The 7,143-nt window shown below is 33.3% G+C and overlaps 1 non-coding gene across 1 annotated transcript; it reads right to left on the minus strand.

The window, feature by feature from the left end:
- Positions 1-1,476: 1,476 nt before the first annotated feature.
- Positions 1,477-1,583, minus strand: LOC148762520 (small nucleolar RNA R71). Its single transcript, XR_016026820.1, has one exon. It is a non-coding gene; the product is annotated as a small nucleolar RNA R71 (small nucleolar RNA).
- Between the last annotated feature and the right edge of the window lie 5,560 nt (positions 1,584-7,143).

The raw sequence follows: 7,143 nt of genomic DNA on the forward strand, positions 1-7,143 counted from the left end.
ATCAAAAGCTTCAATTATTAGTTTTTATCTTTACTTTTGAGTTTCTCTTATTTTCTTTGACTTGGATTCATAGCTAAATTTCTTTGGATGATGTTTTATTTGAATATTATGAGGTAAATTATTTTTCAAGGATTGTGGTGGATTTCAACATGGAGTTTGAATATTTGTTTCTCTTTTATTTATCATGAATGGGTATAGTTTTACTTATTCAAATATGTTCTTAATGCCTTTAATTGCCTGATCAATAATTAATTGATTTGTGAATCTAATTGAAACTTGACAGAGATATTTTAGGTTAGACTAAGATTTTAATAGTGCATGTTCACATCACATAGGTGATCTGATTCGCGATTTGGGTAGACATACACCAATTGCCATACATAGCCAAATTAGGACACTAGCTTAATGAACTTAATTTACTTGATTCCTATAGACATATAGTGAACTAATTAAGTTAGGTATTTGTGCAAGCATCTCGACGGAGACTTGTACATAGTCTTGGATCCTAAGTTAATAAAACCACTTGAGAAGATAAATAATAAAAGAAGCTAATATCAAATAAAGTGTTGAATGAACCCATAAACATAGGTCTTTAGTTTCTTGTCTTTCTTAATTTTTTTTAATAGCTGTTAGTTATTTTAGTATTTATTTGAATTTTGTTATTAATTAGCTTTTTCTTCATTTTTTGATTACTTAAATAAGATTAATTTGTTATAAAATTTTAGTACTTAGTGAAACTTTAGAAACAAATCCTTATAGGAACGATACTCTACTTCTACTATATTACTTGTTTGCGACAATGTGCACTTGCATGAAAATTCAACAACAAGTTTTTGGCATCGTTGCCAGAGATTTTATTGTCTTTATTATTTGCTAATGTTAAATTTCCATAGATTAGTCTTGATTTAATTTTTGTTTTTTTGTTTTGCAAGTGTGTTCAGTCATTGTATGAGAAGAGTAAAAAGCTTGAAGATTATACCTTGTGATCCAGAGATTGAGAGAACATTTCGAAGACTTCGAATAGAAAATCAACTAGGTTTTGCTTCAGTAAATACAATAGTTGATCAATAGGGTGAATAACAAATCCAAGAGCATGTAATAGCTGAAAATCATTGCTTAAGGGATTATGTTGTCCCATTAGTGCAAGGGATTCCATTAAGCATTCGAAGGCTGACTATTCAAGCAAATAATTTAGAGATCAAGCTAGCCATCATCACCATAATTCAAACTTCAGTCCAGTTTGGGTGTCTACCAAATAATGATCCAAATGGGCATATATCAAACTTCTTGGAGATTTGTGATACATTCAAATACGATGATTTAATAAATGATGCAATTTGTTTGAGGCTTTTTCCTTTCTCATTGAGGGATAAAGCTAAAGCATGGCTGAATGTGCCCCCCATTAGCTTAATATCAACATGGGATAATCTTGCTCAAAAGTTCCTTACTAAGTTCTTTCCTCCTGCTAAGAAAACGAAAATGAGGAATGATATTACATGATTCATGCAGCAAGATTCGGAATCACTGTTTAAGGCTTGGGAAATAAACAAAGAATTACTTGGGTGTTGTCCTCATCATGGTATTCCAAAGTGGCTTCAGGTGCAGACTTTCTAAAATGGCTTGAGTGGGCATGTTCAGACTACCTTTGATGCTATTGCAGGAAGAGCTTTAATGGCTAAATCAATTGATGAGGCATACAATTTGTTAGAAGAAACATTATAAATAACTATTAGTGGCTAGTAGAGTGATCAATGCATAAGAGAGTAAGATAGTTGAATCTTTTGGTACTAACTTCATTCAAAGTCCTTTTGTAGCTTGTGAATATTGTAGAGATAATCAAGCAAGCCATTAGTGTCAATGTTTGATAGAAATAGTGCAATTTGTGGGGAATAGATAGCAAAATGACCCTTACTCCAACAAGTACATCCCAAGGTGGAGGAACCATCCAAATTTCTCTTGGGCTAATAATCAAGGGTCTTCCTCAACTTCAAGGCCAAATGCACCTCTAGGATTCCAGTAGCAAGGCAAAACACCTATTTCAGAAAAGAAGCTAGGTGTGGAAGATTTGCTAAGGCAGTACATGACATAGAATGATAACATCATACAAAGTCAAATAGCTCTCATTTAAAGTCAAGCAGCATCATTTTGAAACCTTGAGACTCAGGTTGGTCAACTTGCCAATTTAATAAACAATTGACCTTAAGGAATACTACCTAGTGATACCGAAGCAAATCCAAGGAGAGAAGGCAAATAACATATCAAGGCCATCAGTTTGAGAAATGGAAAGGAGGTTAAAAACGAACCACAAAAAATTTCACAGAAAGACAATAATGTGGAGAGTGGGAATTAGATTTCAAATTCTAAAGAACAGTGTCTAGCAAAAGTGACTAAGTTAATTATACCACCACAACATTTTCCTTAACATTTGAAAAAGCAACAAAAGGAGAGTTAGTTTCAAAAATTTATAAAGGTGTTTAAAAAATTTCACATCAACATTCCATTTGCAAAGGCACTAAAGTAAATGACTTCGTATGTTAGATTTCTAAAAAATATTTTATCCAAGAAGAGAAAATTGGGTGAGTTTAAGATAGTAGTACTGACTGACCAGTGCAGTGTAATCATTTAGAATAAGCTACCTCCAAAACTTAAGGACCCATACAGCTTTACTATTCCATGCACAGTTGGTACTTTATTCTTTGCCAAAGCTTTAAGTGATTTAGGGGTTAATATTAATTTGATGCCGTTGTCCATCTACAACAAGTTGGGTTTGAGGGAGATTAAGCCTACCACTATGTCTCTTTAATTAGCAGATACAACTCTCATATATCAAAGAGGCATAATGGAAGATGTGCTTGTACAGGTGGATAAATTCATATTTCCAGCAAACTTTGTAGTTCTTGACATGGAGGAAGATAGAGAGCTTCCTATTATCCTTGGGAGACCTTTTTTACGCACGACCAAAGCACTTATTGATGTTAAAAAAGGGGAACTTACCTTGCGAGTACAAGATCAAGAGGTAACATTCAATTTTTTTAGAGCTTTAAAGTTTACTAATGATCATGATGAGTGTTTTGCAGTTAGTGATAGTAGGGCCACAAGTGAAGTCTTCATGGAAAGTCAACCTGTTGACCCATTTAAAGTATCATTGATTTCTGAATCTGAACCCAATAATGAAAAGGTCATAGAGTGTGTCAATGATTTGAATTTCCCATCTCGAGTGTTGGGAACTTAGTTTGAGTTGTTAGATTTGTCTTCCTCTTCATCCTCAGCAGTGAAACCTTCAATTGAGGATCTTCCTAAGTCAAAACTCAAGCAATTACTGAATCATTTGTGGTATGCATATCTTGGAAACTCATCTACTCTTTCAGTTATTGTTGTATCCAATCTTACTAACAAGTAAAAAGAAAAGTTGCTTAAGTTTTGAGAGAGCATGAAAAAACACTTGGATGGTCAATTGTTGATATAAAGGGGATAAAACCTTCAATATGCATGCACAAAATTTTATTAGAGGATAATCATAAAGCCACTATCAAGCATCAGAGGAGATTGAATCCAATCATGAAAGAGGTGGTCAAGAAAGAAATAATCAAGTTGTAAAACCCGACCCTATAAATACATGTCATGACATACATGCACTGAGTAGCATGTTATTATGCTAGGAAAGCACATAAGAAAAGACGAAACCCGATATCGTACCTAACGGTATACTTAAATTGATTTAACTTCGAACTAGTTCAAATAGGAATTGTAAGATGAAATTTAATATTTTATAGTCCAGGAATGACTAAAAATGATTGTTCGGAGTTCGAGGGTTCATTTGGGGTAAAATTAGAAATTTTGATATTCAAGGGCAAAATCGTCATTTTGCCACCTAAGATAATAATTTGATCATGGAGTGAAATTTTTGACCAAGATTAACTATTTGGAGTATAGTTTAATGATAGAAAGTGAAAAAGTTTAATTCTGGTGATTTTTGGAGTGTAGGGGCAAAATCGTAATGTTGCCACCCACGGACAAAATTTGAGATTTTGAGAGAATTTAGATCAAATTTAATAAATTGGAGAATGGTATGAGTATAAGGGATGAAAAATATGTCTATGGGTAATTTTTCAATTTTTGAGGCAAAAATGTAATTTTTGACTTTTACGGGGGCAAAAGTGTCAATTTCAAAAATTACTCCACCGAGACTTTGGATAAGTCTGAGAATTTTATCTAAGCAAAAATGTGGGACAAGTGTATGGTGAAAATTTGGAAACAAATGGATGAAATTTTAAAAATGGGCCAATGGGAAAGTGACACGTGGCATTTTTTTAATGAAATAATATTATTTTAATGAAAAGTCAGCCATTTAAACCCAAATTTTTAGTGCTGGCCAGCCATAAGGAAGAACAAGAGAGGAAATAGAGTGGAAAGGAAGAAAAAAAGAAAAACCAAAGAGAAACAAGAAAATTCAAAGGGAAATTCACGATTTTCGACCGTTTACGCGTCTAACGGTAAGATTTTTCGATTTTAGCTTGATTTCTACCTTTCCTATGCCTTTATTTCCATTTAGCATGCTTGCGGAGAGAGATCAAAAAGTGATATCAAGGGCTGGATGAAATTCTAGGAGAGAGAAATTGAAATTTTTAGGTTTTGATTTTTAGTTAAATTGATAGTTTTTAGTTAGTTAAATGTGTTTAGAAATTAAATTGGGCAAGAAATCATTAAATTTTCACAATACCCACTCTTGGCTGGATGCTCAATGCTGTACAATGATGATGAATTGATTTTATTCTAAGGGAAATGAAGAGAAAATGATGAAAAACGATTAAACGTGATAGAAAAACAAAGTAGAAAATTAACCGAGTTAATGTCCCATTTTTGGCCGAATTTTCCAAGGAAGGGAGTGAGCTGATTTTGTTGTTTTTAGAAGGTTATTGGCTGATATTTAATGGTTATAAATGTTGGAGAGAGAATGGGATGATTTAGAGCTAAAATGGAGAGCGTTAGCAATTTATCGGGCAAAGTGCCAAAAATAGGTTAATACCGCATTTAAGCCGTTTTAGGCTATTGCATTTCATACCATGCATTAGTATAGGATTTAAGTTAATTATATAGTGATTTAGCATCAATGTGATGAATTGTGTAAATTTTTGTAATGTGTCTAGGAGGAGAGCCTTTCGGAAAAGGCAAAGAAGTCGTACCTGACGAGTAATGATCGGGGCGCTTAGAAAGCTTTTAGTTTGTACAAACGGTGAGTAAACTTATTATTATTGTAAATTATCTAGAGTTTATTTTTAAATGCCCTTTATGTATATTATGAAATGAGAACGAGATTAAAACGGGATTTTTGATATTTTAAGAATAAATGTGACAAATAAAAATATATTGTATGGATAATGAAATTGAGTAATTGGAGGCTGCAAATTGACTTGAAAAATATATATTTTCCTAGGAATGGCTTATGAGAAATGAGTATATGTGGCTATATTTTGTGAGTGCATTTGGGAAATTTATGTAAGTTGATTTTACTATGCAGGCTGGATAAATAAATAAAAGTCACGTTATACTGTCGAAATTTTATTAAAATTGGTGGGTTAGTCACTGCAGTGACGGGTTTTCGTGGACTGCCTATTAGAGGGGCACGATAAACCCAGTTATATAGTTACTCCGGTTGTAGAGGCGAGGAGGGTAAATCTTGGGGTAGTATTAGAGCTCACTTCACGTCGAACCCCCACGTGAATGTGTAACTCGGCCAACGCCAAGGAACGGCTGGTTTTTAAAAATAAAAATGTGTTTCACGTGTGAATATTTTAACACCCTTGGTGGACTCGGTTAGATGCCTCGGCCAAGGTATCCCTGAGGATTAGTTTTGGCTTGAGCCTTGTTTTAATAAAAGACATAAGCCTTAACAATTGTTTTGGTAAATTACAAATATTTTATGGTTTAAGAAAAAAATTGAAAACATTATGAAATGGGTTGAAATTTGTTGCTTAAACTTGCCTCCATTTTACTCGCCTTTAGATATTTATGATAATGTCTGTTTACTCATTGGGATTGCAAAATCTCACCCAACTCCTTTCCACTCATTTCAGGTTCAGTATAGACTGTAGATAGCTGATCTCATCGAGGACTACCATTGGATCTGCATTTTTCAAACCGTAGGTTCACAGTCCTCTTTACTTTTGTTTATTCGGGGGCCCTCTTGTTATTGTAAATTAAATTAAATATTTTGGCTTACTGTATTTCAGTATGTATAAATTTATTTAGCTTTTACGCTATAAAAATTATTCACGTATAACTCTATAAATATTGTTTTATAAGAAAATAGAATATTTCCCTTAATATTTCTTTTATTTTCTTATTATATTGAAATAACCGTAATTTCGTTTTAAATGAAGATTTTAGACTTTTAAACTCATTTTGAATATGAATTATGTATTTTGTACTTGTATATTACATTTTAGCCAGTTTTGAAATTTTTGAGAAAAAAATGACCAAAATACCCCTGTGTGGCAAAAATTTTATTTTGATTGTTTTTGATCTAAAATAGTATATATTCTCTAAAAACTCGATATTTAACAATGATTGCTCACAGGAAAGGAAAGAAATTGATATGTAAGCCTTGCGAAATTTTGGTTGGCATTTCGGATAATGAGTGTCAATCGGGACGTCGCGGCGATTGTCATGGGCCTGAAGGAGGTTCCGGGTCGTGACACAAGTGGCTAGCGCTGGCATCATTAATCCTATTTTAGATAGTGATTGGGTAAGTCTAATGCAATGTATACCAACGAAAAGTGGGATAATAATGGTGGCAAATGAAAACAATGAGCTCATTCCCACAAGAATAATCACTAGATGGAGAGTATGCATGGATTACAAAAAACTGAACAAGGACACAAGGAACAATCATTTTCCTTTACCTTTCATTGACTAGATGTTAGATAGGTTAATTGAAAGAGAGTATTACTATTTCTTGGTGGACACTTAAGCTGTAATTAGATGGCCATAGCACCAAAAGATCAAAAGAAAACAATCTTCACATGTCCCTATGGTATTTTTGCCTTTAGAAGGATGCCTTTGGGCTATGTAATGCTCCAACAACATTTTAACGATGCATGATGTCTATCTTCTTAAATATGGTGGAGAAAACTATAGAGGTAT

The sequence above is a fragment of the Theobroma cacao genome, chromosome 5, assembly GCF_053813885.1.
Source record: "Theobroma cacao isolate CCN51 chromosome 5, ASM5381388v1, whole genome shotgun sequence".
Lineage (NCBI taxonomy): Eukaryota > Viridiplantae > Streptophyta > Magnoliopsida > Malvales > Malvaceae > Theobroma > Theobroma cacao.